The sequence below is a fragment of the Siphateles boraxobius genome, unplaced genomic scaffold, assembly GCF_051911475.1.
Source record: "Siphateles boraxobius isolate OS27281-9 unplaced genomic scaffold, OSU_SipBor_1 41, whole genome shotgun sequence".
In the NCBI taxonomy this organism is placed as follows: Eukaryota; Metazoa; Chordata; class Actinopteri; order Cypriniformes; family Leuciscidae; genus Siphateles; species Siphateles boraxobius.
Window position 1 is genome coordinate 18,749,982 of NW_027509042.1, and position 20,019 is coordinate 18,770,000.

Here is a 20,019-nt window from a genome sequence, read left to right on the forward strand (position 1 = left end):
CTTACAGCATTGAAATCTGTATGGTGTAGCATTGAATGGTGTCAGCTAATTTTGTTTGGTTTTCACTCATGTGACTGCTTGTTTGTGTGATGCTTCCTATGTTAATAGCATTTGCTCAATCTGTAGTTTGTTCTGTGTAGTAAAGATTATTTGTATGTTTCAGTCCACAGCTGACGTAGCCACAAATTCAGCTGCTGTGGTTGCAGAGACCCGGAGATACGGTAAACGATATACATGCATCTATCTGTGTATCTTAATGAGTTTAGCATCCCCCCCCCTCCTTGCTGCATTACTGTGCTACAGGACTTTGTGTAACCTTGCAAAGTAGGCTTATATTCTATTCCTTTGTTGATTATGTGCAAGGCAATGTAACTTTGGAACTTGCAACTAATGTTCTAATGTGTTTGTTTGTTTAAAGGCGGACCAGGCCAGCCACTGTTTTCTATTGTTATTATTTATTTTTCTTGTGTGTGTTTCGTTGTCAAGTGGTTTCTTTTTAGTCAATTTCAAGATGTCTAGTGCCCTACTGTGATTTAGAATTGATATCCTGTATTGGGTATCTACGGGGTGTTATATTTTGAATGGTGGTTTAAATACAGGTTGCTCTCCTCTCTCTTTGTATATCCACAGCGTGATATTGTACAAGGCTGGGTCCGTATCGGCACACGGCCCCTCTTTTCGTGGTGAGACTGCACTGGTTGACATTTTGTAGTGGTGTGTATACTCAACTTCGACGTTGCGAAGTGTGTAGTGAATCGTTAGACGTTGAGTGTTTAGTGCATGTACTTCTTGGTGTTGGGTTTGCTGTCTCCCTCTTCTGTCTACCACAGTCACTGATCTGGGTGGCGTGTACGAGCCGACCTAACCTTATTATCCTGAGGAGAGTAACACTGTTTTCCCCAACCCATGTATTTTCGGGCTAATTTTAATTATGCTGTTGGTATTTGAATTGTTTTTTAACGAAACACTTGTAATAAACTTTATTTACTTTTGTATAACACATGCCTCTTGTTCCTGTTCGGGGGTAAATCAGAGTTCACGACATACAACCTTATATACTAAGGGTTCAAAAGGGTTCCTCCTGCCCTTACCAGGAGGTGGCGTAGTCAGTATAAAAAAGGGGTTTTCTTTCCACCCTATTAGTTACTACACTAACTAATCCATCTTTCTTTCTAACTAATCCATATTTCTTTCTAACTAATCTATCTTTCTTTTTTTCTAACTAATCCATCTTTCTTTCTAACTAATCTATCTTTCTTTCTTTCTTTCTATCTAATCTATCTTTCTTTCTAAATAATCTATCTTTCTTTCTAACTAATCTATCTTTCTTTCTAACTAATCTTTCTTTCTTTCTAACTAATCTTTCTTTCTTTCTAACTAATCTATCTTTGTTTCTAACTAATCTATCTTTGTTTCTAACTAATCTATTTTACTAATCTCTTTCTTTCTTTCTAACTAATCTTTCTTTCTTTCTTTCTTTCTTTCTACTTAATCTATCTATCTTTCTTTCTAACTAATCTATCTTTCTTTTTCTTTCTTTCTAACTTATCTATCTTCCTTTCTTTCTAACTAATCTTTCTTTCTAACTAAGCTATATTTCTTTCTCTTTCTTTCTTTCTAACAAATTCATCTTTCTTTCTAACAAATCCATCTTTCTTTCTAACTAATCTTTCTTTCTAACTAATCCATCTATCTTTCTTTGTTTCTAACTAATATTTCTTTCTAACTAATCTTTCTTTCTAACTAATCTATCTATCTTTCTTTGTTTCTAACTAATCTTTCTTTGTTTCTAAATAATCTATCTTTCTTTCTAACTAATCCATCTTTCTTTCTAACTAATTTTTCTTTCTATCTTTCTTTCTTTCTAACTAATCTTTCTTTCTTTCTTTATAACTAATTTTTCTTTCTTTCTAACTAATCTATCTTTCTAACGAATCTATCTTTCTCTTTCTAACTAATCTATCTTTCTTTCTTTCTACTTAATTATATATCTTTCTTTCTAACTAATCTATCTTTCTTTCTAACTAATCTATCTTTCTAACGAATCTATCTTTCTCTTTCTAACTAATCTATCTTTCTTTCTTTCTACTTAATTATATATCTTTCTTTCTAACTAATCTATCTTTCTAACTAATCTATCTATCTTTCTTTCTCTTTCTTTCTCTTTCTCTCTTTCTAACTCATCTATCTTTCTTTCTTTATAACTAATTTTCTTTCTTTCTAATCTATCTTTCTTTCTAACTAATCTTTCTTTCTTTCTAACTAATCTTTCTTTCTAACTAATCTATCTTTCTATCTAACTAATCTTTCTTTCTTTCTAACTAATCTATCTATCTTTCTTTCTAACTAATCTATCTATCTTTCTAACTAATCTATCTATCTATCTTTCTTTCTATCTACTCTATCTATCTTTCTAACTAATCTATCTTTCTTTCTTTCTAACTAATCTATCTTTCTTTCTAACTAATCTATCTATCTTTCTTTCTTTCTAAGTAATCCATCTTTCTTTCTAAGTAATCCATCTTTCTTTCTAAGTAATCCATCTTTCTTTCTAACTAATCCATCTTTCTTTCTTTCTAATTAATCTTTCTTTCTATCTAACTAATCTTTCTTTCTTTCTAACTAATCCATCTTTCTTTCTTTCTAACTAATCCATCTTTCTTTCTTTCTAACCAATCTATCTTTCTTTCTAACCAATCTATCTTTCTTTCTAACCAATCTATCTTTCTAACTAATCTTTCTTTTATTGAAACCAATCTTTCTATCTAACTAATCTTTCTTTTCTTTCTAACGTATCGTTTTCTTTCTAACTATTCTTTCTTTCTAACTAATCCATCTATCAAACTTCAAACTATTTTATACTTCTTCAAACTCTCTGGTCTGGCTTTCTCCAGCCAACTTAAAGTTTGTCTCATCAAACTTTTTTTCTAGTTTGTGTTAATATTGCAATTCAGAAATGCATACATATGCAGTTCTGAGGTTTAAAAAAAAACAAGCAAAGAAAGTATCACATTGCTTGGAGATGCTGGGGATTAACCAGGACCTCATACATGCAAAGCATGTGCTCTACCACTGAGCTACAATCCGCTGATTTAGTTTTTGTTTTTCTCTTGTTTAAATATTGTTTTCTTTATGCACAATGGGTCTCATTCATGAAACATTCGTAAATATACGAGTAAATATGCGAGTGATTTGCGCATAAAAGAGACCTTCCCGAAAACTCTTCTCCTGATTCACAAATACTTCGTAAACGTCAGATGTGATCGTGAAATGTGTGTGTGTGTTAATGAATTCCAATCAGTCGTAAATGGGATGCGCGTGCACGTTCATTCTCAATTAGGCCTACCATAAATCCCGCCCATTAAATCCGACTGACAACTATATATGGGCATCATATTATGACATGAATGCGAATGAAAAAGAAAAATTTATCAGATGCAGAAATTGAAGTTTTATTATCAGAAGTTAATTCAAAACGCTACATTTTATTTTCAAGCGTACATAGTGGCGTATCGGGTCCTAAAAAAAAAGGAAGCTTGGCAGCATATTACAGACGCATTCAATGGAGTCTCATCTGTTAATCGAACATTCCCAGAAGTGAGAAGAAAATGGTTCGACATTAAGCTTGAGAGCAATAAACGAATTAGTTCACTTCGGAAAAATCGTATTTCAAACTGTAGAAGGACCACCATCGCAGATGCTATTACTGGCTATCATAATAAGAAAAACCGTATGTAATTAGCCTACTATATATAATATTTTTTCAAAATGCTGTGTAAATATGTACCCGATTAAGGTGAATTAAAATGCAGCCTTATTAATGAGCAAAACGCTCGGGTGTTAAGCGCACTATTTACGCGTGGCTGGGAGCAGGTGTAGATTTCTTGCGTACCAACTAACATTTGGAAAATATGAACATTTTAATGAAACCGAAAATTTACTCGAGAACCACTTTACACACGATTTACACAAAAATTCGTTCTGCTCGTTTTTCATGAATGAGACCCAATGTGTATGTGATATATGCCTTTGACTTAAAAGGCTAACATTGCTTGAAGATGTTAGGGATTGAACCCACCTCATACATGCGCTCTTCCACTGAGGTACATCCCCTGATTTAGCTGTAGTATTTCTCTTGATTAAATAATTTTATCTTTATGCACAATGTGTATGTGATATATGCCTTTGATTTAAAAGTCCAACTTTGTTTCTAGATGCTGAGGATTGAACCAAGGACTTTATACATGCAATGCAAGCTTTTAACTCAAAATTTATAGGTAATAATGTTCAACACTGGAATGCATGTACATGTAGTTCAGATGTTTAAGAAACGGGGAAATAAATGAACGTAAAGTTCCAAATTGCTTTAGAGAGGGAACACAGGACCTCATGCGCTCTACCACTGAGCTACTTCCCCTTATGTTGAAAAGAGTCTTCTGTTATTTACTTACATGTGCCTTTAAATCAAAATGTATAGGTGATAAAAGTCAGCACTGGAATGCATACATATATCTTTAAGAAAGAGAGAAAGAAAGGAATGGAAAGTTCCATTTTGCTTCGGAGATGCTAGGGATTTAACCCAGGAACTCATACATGCGAAGCATGCGCTTTATCACTGAGCTACATTCCCTGCTTTAGCTTTTGTATTTCTCTTGTTTAAATAATACTATCTTTATGCACGATGCGCTATATGGCTTTGACTTAAAAGTCCAGCATTGCTTGGAGAAGCTGGGGATTGAACCCATGACCTCAACATGCGCTCTACATCCCTCATGGTGATATTCGTGTCCTGTTATTTACCTACATGTGCATTTAAATCAAAATTTTTGGTGATAAAGGTCAACACTGGAATGCATACATATGCAGTTCAGATGTTTAAGATATTAAACCATATTGATATATAACCATAACCAAGATATATAACCATATTGCTTGGAGATGCTGGGGATTGAACCCAGGACCTTATACATGCGAAGCATGCGATCTTCCACTGAGCTACATCCCCTCAAAATGGTTAGCCTGTTCTGTTTTTTACTTACATGTATCTTTAAATCAAAATTTATAGTTGATAAAGGCTAACACTGGAATGAATACATATGCAGTTGAGATCTTTAAGAAACAGTTGAAGAACCCCATTGCGTGGAGATTGAACCCAGGACCTCATACATGCAAAGCATGCACTCTACCACTGAGCTACATCCCCTGCAGTGGCTGTTGTATTTCTCTTGTTTAAACAATATCTTTATGCACGATGTCTGTGTGATATATGGCTTTGACTTAAAAGTCTAAGATCGCTTGGAGATAATGGGGATTGAACCCAGGACCTCATATATGTATATCATGTGCTTTACCACTGAGCTACATCCCTTGCTGTGGCTGCTGTATTTCTCTTGTTTAAGTAATATCTTTATGCCTGTGTGATATATGGCTTTGACTTGAAAGGCCAACATTGCTTGGAGATGCTGGGGATTGAACCCAGGACCTCATACAGGCAAAACAAGCGCTCTACCACTGAGCTACATCCCCTGCTTTAGCTGTTGTATTTCACTAGTTTATAATATCTTTATGCATTATGTCTTTGTGATATATGACTTTGACGTATGAGTCCAATACATGTGAAGCATGCGCTCTACCACTGAGCTACATTCCCTCATGATGATGATAGTGTCTGTTATTTACTTACATGTACCTTTTAATCAAAATGTATAGGTTATAAAGGTCAACACTGGAATGCATACACATGTTTAAGAAACAGGGAAAGAACCATATTGCTTGGAGAAGCTGAGGATTGAACCCAGGACCTCATACATGCGAAGCTTGCGCTCTTCCACTGAGCTACATCCCCTGCTTCAACTGATGTATTTCTCTTTTTTGAATAATATATTTATGCACGATGCCTATGTGATATATGGCTTTGACTTAGAAGTACAACATTGCATGGAGAAGCCGGGGATTGAAACCAGGTCCGGGCCTCCGTAATTTTTTTACATTCAAAAATAAAATGTCAAGCTCTCTGAATGATTAATCAACCGTTTAAACCACCTCATATGAGTGTTTGCAATTGATTTTGCTGAGAGAAGCTAGCCCAGTGAACGGGGCTTGAGAGCGCGTTGTGAGTGAGGGCGCGCGCGGGTGCAGCCTCCGTGTTGCCAGATGCACCTAATGGAAAGGTGAAAGTAGTATTCTGGACCTGTTTTTCTTATTTAATGTGACACTTTATGAATTTATTAAAGTGTAAAGTTGCATGTTAGGGTTAGTGATATATTAATCTTATTTCCAAAACACAAGCTTTGAACTTCTTTCGGATTATTATTATTATTATTTTGTTTTGTTTGTTTTTCGTAGCAATATCTGGCAACATTTTACTGTCGGCATTAATAAAAATAAAAAAAAGCTTATTGAAATGAAGAGGTTCGATGGTAGACTAATTTGAATGGATGTGAAACGCAGCAGGCAGTCGGTCAGAACTGTATAAGCTGACACTTAGTTGAACAGACACACCAAGCAGAGTTCAAACTTCACTTATTTACTGAACAGCTGGTAGATTTACATATGGGGTATGTGGGTGTGGTTTTGGCATGTACGCACACAGCAACTCAATCTATATGTATACCAGCTGAATAATCGTCGAACACTACCGATTAACTAAACTGAAACTGTTGAGCATTTCCACTAACATTTGCGATGCATCTTCTCTCTCCCTCACACTTCGCCTCAGCACGAATGTCACTATAGCAACCTTGTGCGCTGTGATTGGTCGAAATCGTCCAGGCCATTTAAGGACATCCGGGCCTTTTGTACAGCCGCCCCCGAATTCAAGAATTGAATTCGATCATCTCGAAAAGGCCTATATTTTGTCCTGGTCATCCTCAGGTAGAGCCAGAAGCTGGATGAGGCGAGCTGCGATCCGCGTATAAGTCCTACCCTTGACATCTACGCTGGCTGTCCGGACCCGCCCATCGGCGCCTGGAAACACCTGAGTGATCTTGCCTACTGGCTAGAGAGCACGAGGAAGTTGGGGGTCGACGATCATGACCACATCTCCACTCTCCAACAACTTCTTCTCGGTCCTCCACTTCTGACGAGCTTGGAGACTAGGTAAGTAGTACTTGAGGAAATGTCTCCAAAAATGGTCGGACAGCAGTTGGCTGTGGCGCCAGCGTCTGCGACTCAGGATCTCGGACTCTTGGTAGACTACTTGAGGTAAGGATGAGTCTCGACGGCCGATTATGAAGCAGTATGGGGTTATTGGATCGGGATCAGCCACATCCGAGGAGGTATACCCAAGGGGCTTTGAGTTGAGAATACCTTCAACCTCGACCAGAACTGTTTTTAGGACTTCCTCAGTGACAGTCTGAGCCCCGATAATCACTCTGAGGGCTGTTTTGATCGAGCGGATCTCTCTCTCCCAGCAACCGCCGAAGTGCGGGGCGCCTGGCGGGTTGTAAACAAACTTTCTCTGCTGGCTGGCGAGGTGACTCTGTAGCTCATCTTGGAGGATGGCGAAAGAGTCATCTAATTCCCGTTCTCCTCCCTTAAAGTTGGTGCCTTGATCGCTCATACGGTTTCATACGGTTCCCCTCGTCGTGCAATGAACCGTCGTAGGGACATCAGGAACGAATCAGAGTCAATACTTGTGAGAAGATCGAGATAGAATACCCTGGTGGTCATACACTTGAAGATTATGCCCCACCTCTTCTCGTTACGACGGCCGGTCTTAATTATGAAAGGGCCGAAACAGTCCATGCCAGTTGAGTAGAAGGCTGGACGAAAATATCTCTGTCTGGTCAGGGGACGGTCAGCCATGAGGGGAATTTCTGGACGACTCTAAACTCTAAACACTGGCGCTGGTGTCGGCGGACAGCTTCTCGGCCTCTCAGAATCCAGTATGTCCTTCTGATCTCTGTGAACAGTCTTTCTGTTCCGGGAAGACGCAATCTCTCATCATAATCCTTGATAATTAGCTCTGTAGTAGGATGTTGAGGGTCGAGGACCACTGGATGAGCAACATCCGCTTCTAGTACTTCACAGTGTCGGAGACGGCCTCCAACATTAATCAATCCAGCAGCAGCGTCAAGCTCAGGGGAGAGTGAAACCAATCTGCTTGAGGCTGACACTGGTTTGTCGGACTTCAGAAGTTTCAACTCAATGGGAAAGGACTCTGACTGAGCTTGGCGAAGGACTGCTTGTTGAACATCTCTTTGGAGATCAGCACTGGAGGAGTAGGCCGCCCCGTGAAGCTCCTGCCCATAGGCATTCAGACACTCTGACAGCGTGTTATAGTGAGGTGACTGAAGTGATTGTGCAGTTGTTGTCACTAACCCGGAGAATGCTGACTGTCTTAACTTACTGCTTGGCTCTTCAAACGACAGAGGGGGCTGCCCGGGCCAATTAGCCGGTGGCAGCTTGAGGAAGGCCGGTCCCTGGCTCCACCGGCTCCCTGTAGCAAGGTCACGTAGAGGCTTGCCTCGATTAATGTCATCCGCTGGATTATCTGCGGATCTGACATAGCACCAGGTGGCCGAAGCTTTTATCTCTTGGATCTCTGCCACCCGTGTTCCTACAAACACCTTATAACGACATGAGCTGGAAGTAAACCATGTGAGCACGGCGGTGGAGTCTGACCAGAGCGTGGTGGAGTGAATGGGAATTGTAAGCTCTGTAGTCAGGAGTTGGGAGAGTTGTGCTCCAGTAAGAGCGGCACACAGCTCTAAGCGGGGTATAGATTGCTGCTTGCGGGGCGAAACGCGGGATCTGGCGGCGATAAAGATGACTTCTACTTGACCTTCTTTGTCTTCTGTCCGCAGATAGGCCACGGAACCATATGCCTGCTCAGATGCATCACAGAAAACGTGGATGTCGTATCTACAGGACGGGTGATCCATCTGTGAGCTGACATAGCATCGAGGTAAGGATATCTTCTCTATTCCACTCAACTCTTTCTCCCACTCGAACCATGAAGTAAGGAGTTCCTCAGGTAACTGCGGATCATCCCACTCACGCTTCTTATCCCATAAACGCTGGACCAATACCTTCGCTCGGGTGGTGTAAGGGATAATACAACCGAGAGGGTCATATTGGCTGGCCAGCACGTGGTAGATACTGCGCATTGTCACAGTAGAGCAGCGGCTACCTCTGTGTTTGTAACGTAGGGTGTCAGACAGACAATGCCAGTGTAATCCGAGCGTAGACTCATGGACGTCTTGTTGGCCGTGACTAAGCCAGAGGTCATAGGTATTTGATCTTGACTCAGAAGGGAGGTGAGTAATCACTGACGGGCAATTGCTGGCCCATTGTCGAAGCTCAAACCCTCCGTTGGTTAAGAGAGAACATAATTGATCAACTAGGTCTCTGGCCTGTGTGGGGGAGTGAAGACTATGTAGACAGTTATCAACATAGAATGATCTCTCGATTACTTCTCTGACTGGGTCTCCAGACTGGCTGTGATCTATGACGTGCCTCTGCAGGGCATAGGTGGCACAAAAGGGACTGCAGGTGGTACCAAAGGGGAGGACTTGCCACTGGTACACGTCAGGGGGTATTTCTGGCTTCAGGTCACGCCACAGGAATCTGAGTAAGGGCATGTCATCAGGGAGCATCCTCACCTGGTGAAACATACCCCGAATATCACTGCTTATGGCTACCGGATGCTCTCGGAAGCGGAGCAGAACTGCTAGCAGGGATGAGCCTAGCGTGGGTCCTGGAAGAAGGAACTCGTTCAGACTGTGACCTTCATATTGGAAGGAGCAGTTATAGACGACCCGATTCTTGTTATTATGTTGCACCATGAGGCCTTGTTATTATGTTAATGAGGCCACAGATACTATCACCGATTATATCAACTTTTGTGTTGACAATGTGCTGGAAAAAAAATGTGTGACTGTTTATCCAAACAATAAGCCATATATCACAAAGGAGATAAAAGACTGTATCAATCGGAAAAAACAAGCCTTTCGAGAACATGATCGAGTGGGTATGAGATTGATCCAGAAGGAATTGAATTATCTGCTAAGAAATGCTAGGAAAAAACAGAAAGATATTTTAGAACAGAGTTTTATGTCCACAAATTCTAATAAATTATGGGACACCATTAAAATTATGAGTAATATGAATACAAAGGTTGACCGTCTTATTACTAATGATGACCTGAGGAAGGCAAATGAATTAAATGACTTTTACCTCAGGTTTGACACACAGGACTGTGCACTGGAATGTAGAGAAGCTTTGGATTCACTTGTAATTGAGAACACATCTGATAGGATCATTGTGGACCAGCAGAAAGTTTGTTCAATCTTCAGTCGACTGTGTACCAAGAAGTCCACAGGTCCTGATGGTATCTCGGCATTATTGTTAAAATTTTGTGCCGAAGAACTAACTGTGGCATGGTGCCCAATTTTTCAGCAATCTGTGGATTCTCATGTCATACCTGATCTATGGAAAAAATCTATTATTGTTCCATTACCAAAAAAAACAGGTTCAAGTGATAATAAGGACTTCAGGCCAGTAGCCTTGACATCATGTGTGATGAAAAGTTTTGAGAAGTATATCGTTTCTATTTTAAAGACTGAAGTTAACTCTGTACTTGACCCATTACAATTCGCATACAGGCCGGGCCGCAGTACAGAAGATGCTGTTAACACTGTGACTTATTATATAACTAAACATCTGGAAAATCCAAAAGCTTATGCACGTTTATTATTTGTTGATTTTAGTTCTGCTTTTAATACAGTTCAGCCCCACCGTTTAATTCAGAAATTGAAGATGTTCAATGTTAATTCCTTTTTAATTAAGTGGTATCTTTCTTTTCTGACTAATCGGACCCAACAGGTTAGAGTCAATCATACTTTATCGGAGTTGAAACATATCAGTATAGGCGTTCCACAGGGATGTGTTAGTTCTCCGATTTTATTTACATTGTATACTAACGAGTGTTCAAGTTGTGATCATAACAATTTTATAGTGAAGTTCTCAGATGATACAGCGATACTTAGTCTTTTGTATGAGAAGAATGATTTGTCAGTTTATTTCTCAGTGATATCAAGGTTTGCAGAGTGGTGTGATCTAAATCATCTTATTTTTAACACAGAAAAGACTGAGGAGATGATTTTTTATCTTAGATCAATAGGTGATCACACACCAGTGCTTTTACATGGAAAATCAATTAAGCAAGTACGTTCCTATAAGTACCTTGGTATCTACGTGGATAATACACTTAGTTGGGGGATTCACGTTGATATAATTTGTTCTCGTGTGCAGCAAAGACTGTATTTTTTACGTAGACTCAGACTTTATGGAGTTGACCAGAAAATTATGTGGTTGTTTTATCAGGCAGTTATAGAGAGCATAGTCAGATATGGCATTACAGTTTGGTTTGGTAACCTTACAGTTCAGGTAAAGTCGAAGCTTGCACGTTTGGTTAGAATAGCGATGAAGACCATTGGGAGAAAAGAATTTTTGTCTCTTGAGTCATTATATGAACAATCGGTCCTGAGAGAAGCACATAAAATCGTGGTTGATCCATTGCATGTTCTGTACACTGAGTATGAATTGTTACCTTCTGGAAGACGATACAGATTTCCGATGTGTAGATATAACCGTTTTAAGAAGTCTTTTATCCCTTTTTCAATTAAATTGTTAAATGATGAATGATGTGTATATATGTGTATGTATATGTATGTGTATGTATGTGTTTGAATAGGAATTGTTATTTATTATAATACTAGTGATTTTAATGTATGCATTTGAATGTTTCAATGTCAATGTAAACACCTTGAGTCCAACACAAATTTCCCCTTTGGGGACAATAAAGTGTATTTCATTTCATTCATTCATCACCATATGGTGGGGAATGTACCATGACTCTGCAGATCTCATCAGTTCCCTCGGTGGCAGCTTGGCTATGTAACCTGCCTCCTTCAGCCTAGTGATCTCCACCTGGTAGGCCGAAGCCTGATCTAGATTCTTAAGCAGTCTCCTCTCGACACTCCTAAGCTGAGGGAGAACGGCTTCTTTGGCCATGGTTAGCTGTGGCATGCTCTGACTCCTCAGCAGCGGCGTAGCATACCGTATAGTCCCTTCCACCTCCACTCTCACAGTCTTCTCCTGCAAGAGCCTAATAGCTTCTTGGTCTAGCTTGGATCTCGTCGCAACCTTGTTGCTGCGGTACGGAATCACATCCATCTGCCATAATCTCTCTACGTGAGCAAACAGATCTGCGTTAAGGGTGACAGAGATAAAGAAGCACTGGTGCGTGTTAATCTCACGACGAATCTCATGCGTAGGACCTTGAATAGTCCATCCTAAGCGGGTCTCAACTGCAGCGGGTCCACCTGGTGGGCCTAACCGGACTGGTTCAACAGGCGTAATGAGGTGTGGGCAATCTGACCCTATCAGCAACATCGGCTGCACTTAATCCATCCGCTGCAACGGAAGGCCTGTTAGGTGTCGATACATCTTCTTTAAGGAAGCCACCGAGTAGGTATGTTCAGCAAGACCTAGTTTTTCAGCTGTAAAGACATGTTGGATGAGGTATTTCTTGTGAGGATGAGACACAGATGATACATTGAAGGAAACGGCCGCCCCATGAAGCACCTGCTAATCCTGTCTCACTGTTCTGAGTATCAGATCTTCTGGCTGTCCTCTGAGATTCAGCTGCTGTGCGGCTGCTTGAAGGAGGATAGTCCTTTCAGACCCGTCATCAAGCACTGCATATGTCTCTAACGATGCATCTCCATTCGTGATAATCACCTTGCTCACCTTTAAGACTATTCTACGGCTACTGACAGAACGGTCAACGTACAGGATGTCTTTTGTGGTACTCACAAGACAGGAGTTCTCTGGGGGTTGGAGCGTTGTACTGACAGTCACAGCTTTATTGTTCAGATCATGCAATATAATGAGGTGTTTCCTGTTGCAGGTCTTGCACAAGGCTTTCAGTGTGCATCTGGAAGCGTGATGATTGCGGCCGCATCTCCAACAACGATTATTCTTACCAGGCCTCTTTCTGGTCCCTAGTTAACTCTTTGAAGTTGTGACATCCATTAAGGAAATCACTAGCATTATCACAATAAGGGCAATAGGCACGTAACTTCTCTTGATACCTGGCGGAGCTGGGCCGGGACTCTGGAGCGGACACTCTGCGTTCACTGTCTACAGCAGGCTTCTCTGTACCCAGCAGGAAACTTGTAGATCTCCCAGGAGGCTTGGGGTTGTAACGACCTTCTCGCTTCCAAATAGCTAAGGGTGGAGCATAAGTAGCTGTCTTGGCAGTGTCATCTTGGACCTGGAGCTCATACTCTAACCAGTCCGCAAAGTCTATAAGGGTGGGGACTGTGATCCTAGATGGGTGGACATATCTCTTAAAGCTGATCTGGAGCTCGTGGGGAAGCTTGACCTGGAGTCTGGACACGTGTGAGCCGCATTCCTACACGGAGGGCGAAGAACTTGAATGCTTTAACATCACCTTGCTTGAGATTGGGACCTTCTAGTACTTCAGCGATATTTCGCAGCACAAGCTTGTGGGGTTGACCATACATCTTCACAAGAGCTTGCATAGTGTGGCGGCCATGGATTGTTCAGCTAAACAGTTTCCCATTCATTTTCAATGGTAGTGCTAAAACACTACGGATGTAATATTCCTTTGGCCGCTACGCCCTTTTGGCGCTGTTCCGAGTTTTTACAGAGCGTTTTTGAAAACCTTTATTCTAGACAAACTTCTGCGGAGACATCGAATCACTACCATCATTCTTCACACTGATTTTTCATCTATCAAAGGTAAGATATGTTTTTTGAGATTCATTTAAAACTAAAGGGTAAATTTACAGTCATTGGTACAGTAGCATCGGTTGCATGATAAGAGATGACGTGTTATGAAATGAAGAGCCGAATAATTAATTAACATGATCGTTTTAATTATTCATGTGTATAGTTTTCATGTCATGACGTTAAATAAATAATCTTGTCAGTCCGTTTCTGACAAGGTTATGTTGATGAGTTAGCTCAGCATCGCTCATTTTAGATGGTGGGGTGAATACGAGCTAAATAATGAATGAACATGATAGTTTTTTAGATTCATGTGAATGGTTTTCATATTGTGACGTTAAATAGCATACATTTAATGTGTTGATAACTCGCCTACAGATAGGCCTATTGTCTGATTAATTATACATTGCACTAACCAAAATCTTGACTACCAAGTTATCAATACAATCTCAGACTGAACCATTATTTTTTTATGCCATTAAAAACATTAAAATCATTAAAACAATTTTTTTAATTTATGAAAAAGTATTGTCTTCTTGACCTTTTGAACTACAGTATGTGACTGAAGTTTAGAGATCAAAGATTGAATCAAACATTGATCAAACCTTGTGTGATCCATTTCTAAATATTTGTAATTTTTTCAAAACTCTACGCAGTTCTCCAAACCAACTTTCATCTAGGCACATGCACAGCAATTAATTTCACATTCAAAATGCACTATATCTATCAATACACTTTAGCCTATATCTCAAATCAGCTCATTCTTACAGAACACTAGCAAAGTTTTTCAACCAACAAACACACTTTGGCAATCATAAAACACAGACCAAAAAAAAAACACACTAACATCAGGAGCATTATACAATGTTTTCTTTTTTACAATTTCTTTACAAAACAAAAAGAGTCTTTAATGTGTAATGTGTAATTCACTGCAGTTTATGTTATTGATGTTTACATTACAGTACAAAATGATCCTTAAGTTTTCCCTTTTGAATGGATAGTAATTAAATTGAAAGACTAACGCTTGTGTAGGTGTTCAGATTCATCTAATTGCTTTGATAGTAGACAAAAACATTTTTTTAGACTCAAAATATATTTTCATTACAATATTACTGTAGAAATGTAGCACATTTCTTTCTTATTCAGTTTTGTATTATGTTATTACGTCGAAGTGAGAAAATAATTAATGTAATTTGAAAGATGTAGTCATTGAATGCATTTTGTGCCAGCACAATGATAAATGGTACACAGTTGAGCCCACATAGATTTCTGTTGTGCTCACTGTGTGAAGAGTTTTGCAAAAGTGACCTAAGAATTGAGAAATGTGTAAATTAAACCTAAAATTATCTTATTCTTTCAAGGTAGATCAAGATGCAGAAGAAAATTATGTTCTTCCCAGGTTGAATCTGTGTTGTGTTCCGCAAGGGACCACTCGGATTTCTACTCCAGGAGCCTTCTAACGAAGCTAGGGCAGATTAAGGACGACCCCACTCAGCGGGACAAGTCTGTGGCCATGAGGGAGGACCTTGTGTGGCAGAATGCTCTGGCTGTGGTCCGTCAGAGAGGAGGGGATGCCTCAGACAAGACGGAGGTGTTGGGAGACTATATCCTGCAGTTTGGAAAATATAAAGCGAAGTCTTTCAGGTGGCTTTTACAGAATGATGTTGGGTACACTATGTATCTCATCAAGAACCTCCGGAAGGAGGAGGCATCAGGCATCTGTATGTCTGAGGGGCATGGCAAGGACAGCCTACAGTCATTTGTTAATTATGCTCTTAGTTTTGGAGAGATTCAGTCTCTTCTCGCCTATGAGGCCAGTGGAGTGGGTGTTGCGGCAGCCTCATCGGAAGATGACCAGTACCTGCGGAAGAGGCAGGAATCTGCCACTGCTTCGACATCTGCTGAGCATGCCTCAAGGGCCCCAGCTAAACCCCTTGGTAGGTTATCCTATTAACATTTTTGTTCACACTTTTTTAGATTAAAATTACTATTCATGTATGACCAGATTTATTATTATTTCATCTATACATCCATGTTTAAATATACATGTGAAAAATGCGTATAATTCATCATAAATTTGGAAAACAAATGATTGTCTGTGCCACAGTGATGGATGACGATGAAGAGCTGGAGAGGGCGATGATGGGCATCTCACCTTCTAAGCTACAAGTGCAGAGCTGTAAGTACACTGTTATTACACTGACCAAATATCAGAATTAATGATGATCTATGGTCTATTTTGTATCTGCTGTCTTCCACATTTATTTCTCTGTGTTTGTGTGTAACCAGTTGCTGTGCCAGTAGCTGCAGCTGTCAAACCCAGAATGTCATCAGGAGCAAAGAAAGCTGTTTAAATAAAAGGTTTCAGGGCTGGAGTACAATTCTTTTACATAATGAAATGACCTCCAAAACTGAACCTTCACTTAACTGGTTATATTGTTTGTGTTCTGGCCATGTTCTGGCCATGTTCCTCTAACAATATGGTTGAATGCTGCCGTTATACAGGTCCTTCTCAAAAAATTAGCATATTGTGATAAAGTTAATTATTTTCCATAATGTAATGATAAAAATTAAACTTTCATATATTTTAGATTCATTGCACACCAACTGAAATATTTCAGGTCTTTTATTGTTTTAATACTGATGATTTTGGCATACAGCTCATGAAAACCCCAAATTCCTGTCTCAAAAAATTAGCATATCATGAAAAGGGTCTCTAAACGAGATATTAACCTAATCATCTGAATCAACTAATTAACTCTAAACACCTGCAAAAGATTCCTGAGGCTTTTAAAAACTCTCAGCCTGTTTCATTACTCAAAACCGCAATCATGGGTAAGACTACCGACCTGACTGCTGTCCAGAAGGCCATCATTGACACCCTCAAGCAAGAGGGTAAGACACAAAGAAATTTCTGAACAAATAGGCTGTTCCCAGAGTGCTGTATCAAGGCACCTCAGTGGGAAGTCTGTGGGAAGGAAAAAGTGTGGCAAAAAATGCTGCACAACAAGAAGAGATGACCGGACCCTGAGGAAGATTGTGGAGAAGGACCGATTCCAGACCTTGGGGGACCTGCAGAAGCAGTGGACTGAGTCTGGAGTAGAAACATCAAGAGCCACCGTGCACAGGCGTGTGCAGGAAATGGGCTACAGGTGCCGCATTCCCCAGGTCAAGCCACTTTTGAACCAGAAACAGCGGCAGAAGCGCCTGACCTGGGCTACAGAGAAGCAGCACTGGACTGTTGCACAGTTTTGCATGTCATTCGGAAATCAAGGTGCCAGAGTCTGGAGGAAGACTGGGGAGAAGGAAATGCCAAAATGCCTGAAGTCCAGTGTCAAGTACCCACAGTCAGTGATGGTCTGGGGTGCCATGTCAGCTGCTGGTGTTGGTCCACTGTGTTTTATCAAGGGCAAGGTCAATGCAGCTAGCTATCAGGAGATTTTGGAGCACTTGATGCTTCCATCTGCTGAAAAGCTTTATGGAGATGAAGATTTCATTTTTCAGCACGACCTGGCACCTACTCACAGTGCCAAAACCACTGGTAAATGGTTTACTGACCATGGTATTACTGTGCTCAATTGGCCTGCCAACTCTCCTGACCTGAACCCCATAGAGAATCTGTGGGATATTGAGAAGAGAAAGTTGAGAGACACAAGACCCAACACTCTGGATGAGCTCAAGGCATCGAAGCTATCGAAGCATCCTGGGCCTCCATAACACCTCAGCAGTGCCACAGGCTGATTGCCTCCATGCCACGCCGCATTGAAGCAGTCATTTCTGCAAAAGGATTCCCGACCAAGTATTGACTATTGAGTGCATAACTGAACATAATTATTTGAAGGTTGACTTTTTTTTTGTATTAAAAACACTTCTTTTATTGGTCGGATGAAATATGCTAATTTTTTGGGTTTTCATGAGCTGTATGCCAAAATCATCAGTATTAAAACAATAAAAGACCTGAAATATTTCAGCTGGTGTGCAATGAATCTAAAATATATGAAAGTTTAATTTTTATCATTACATTATGGAAAATAATAAACTTTATCACAATATGCTAATTTTTTGAGAAGGACCTGTACTTACTGTCCTAAGGACTATGAATTGATCCTACCACGATGAACTGATTCCAACCGCAAGGAGGGTAAATATGCACTTTTTGTTTTCCATTCAGGATGTAATAAAAACAAATTAAGTAGAGTTGGGTACTAACACTTGAATGCATGCTTGTTCATTGAGTTCTTACTAACACCAACACTTGCATATATTGTGAATTCTGAAATGACTGATGATTTTGTCTGTTATAGTTTTATCTGAGGCACTGTCCAAACCAAATCCTGATACAACTGCTGAACTGCAAGCATCACCAGTTGATGGTACAAACACTGTAATCAGGTTCATGTAGCCAAATGTTGAGTTAATTTTGGTTACATAAAAATAATAGTTGGTATATTTACGTTCATGTAGCTCCAGCCACTCCTGGCCTTAAGAGGAAAACACCTGTGCCCCTTCCAGCAGAGCTGGAGTTCCTAGTAAAGGAGACAACAGCAGAGATGCCTGAGTCAACTCTAGGTATGTTCCATTTTAGTTTAGGACTGATACTCAATTACACATCTGCTAAATGTGCAGATCTGCCCAGGATCTGCCTTCCTTCTCTTTACCTCTCTTTACCTTCTCTTTACTACCCCTTCCATTGTTGCTGGGGCGACCTCTGGACCGCTGGAGAACACCTGTGCCTCACGGTCACATTTCAATCACAACATTGTGGTGAAGCTGGACTTGTTCCACTGCCTGAGGCGTTTTTCACGGGAGTGCACCTCTGAGTATCACCCTCTGTTCAGCACTTTCTGCCAGCTCCTCTCCGCAGCCTTCTCTGTGGTTGATCAGGAGGATCTAAAGAGGCTCCAGGATGCCTATAGGTTCTGTGGTATCCATCCAGCCAATCCCACCAAACAGCACATACGGGAGCACTGCAGGACCAAAATACCACAAACCCACAGAGGTGCTGGACAGAGTGGAGAAAGTCCTGAAGCATCTGCACCAGGCCATGGACCCCAACAGTGTACCACTCTTCAAGCCATCCATGCTGAAGACTTGGCGCATACAGAGAGTGCACATTCTTCGCGGTTGCCTCAGTGACCCTGAACTCTCTGAGGGCATAATGTACCGGTATGGTGGAACTCTTCAGCTAAACCACATACCCGGTGAAGGCGCCAAAGTCCCCATCTGGATCCCCGTCAGAGGTACGTCACTTCCACCAGGCCCAGTGGATCACTGGGACTCATGTCTCCACTGAATTGTTCCAGGCCCAGGGCATGACAGGGGTGGCACGCTGGAACTACCAACGGCTGGTGGACCTTAAGCAGCCAGGTGTCATCCTCCCTGCTGTGTTTGACCCAGCACTAATGGTGGAGTTAAATTCTGCCTCAAAGAGAGTGACTGGGCAGGAGAAGTACCCAGCACTTCATCTCTCCGACAGAGACACCGGAGAGAGGTTTGGCCTAAAGTACACAGAGCCAGGCTGCCGTCCAGTTCCTCTGGATTGGGACAAACACCGAACCCAAAAGAGAGACGAACCAGCTGCTCTTGTGCCTCTGCCTCCTGCACAGACATGTGGTCCTGCCCAAGCCCAGTCTCCAGATTCAGCACTTTCCCCCAGCTGGACACCGCTTTCCGGCACGGCATCCCCAAAAACCGCACCATCCATCGGTCATTCGCTCTTTGCTGGTGCACTGCTAAAGCAGGAGATGCCGTCAGAAGACAACCAGGCACCGCCAACAGCGATGGGTAAGTTAACATAATCATTTTAGCCATACATTTTTGCATTATGTTTTAATGTAACATCATGATCATCTGATAAACTGTTATTGCTTTATTGTGTTCCAGAAATCTCACATGCCATGCCCCTCCCGCTGAGGTCCTCGCAGAGGAGCGCTCGCACAGGACCCATAAAGACGGTTGGACGGGTTTTTGTGTTGGACCACACACGCTGGACGCCGAACATGAAATAAGCTATCGACAGCTTGCTGCAGAAGTACCAAGGGGAAAAGGACATTCTGAAGCTTGTGGATCGAGACTATGCTGAAATGGTCCATCAGTCTGCCACAGATCCCAATAGCTTGATGCACCCCACAACCAAGCTGCACATATCCCGCAATGTGAAGCACCTGGCAAAACTCCTCAACACCAGTTCTTCTTTGAACACAAGCCAGGAAAAACTTCTGGAGACTCAGCAGCTGTGGCACTCTTTAACAAAGGGGA

The 20,019-nt window shown here is 41.0% G+C and overlaps 3 non-coding genes across 3 annotated transcripts; all 3 read right to left on the reverse strand.

The window, feature by feature from the left end:
* Nucleotides 1–4,933: 4,933 nt before the first annotated feature.
* trnaa-cgc (transfer RNA alanine (anticodon CGC)) lies at nucleotides 4,934–5,005 on the reverse strand. Its single transcript has one exon. It is a non-coding gene; the product is annotated as a tRNA-Ala (tRNA).
* Nucleotides 5,006–5,454: 449 nt separating this feature from the next.
* On the reverse strand, nucleotides 5,455–5,526 carry trnaa-ugc (transfer RNA alanine (anticodon UGC)). The gene has a single exon. It is a non-coding gene; the product is annotated as a tRNA-Ala (tRNA).
* Nucleotides 5,527–5,773: 247 nt separating this feature from the next.
* On the reverse strand, nucleotides 5,774–5,845 carry trnaa-cgc (transfer RNA alanine (anticodon CGC)). Its single transcript has one exon. It is a non-coding gene; the product is annotated as a tRNA-Ala (tRNA).
* Between the last annotated feature and the right edge of the window lie 14,174 nt (nucleotides 5,846–20,019).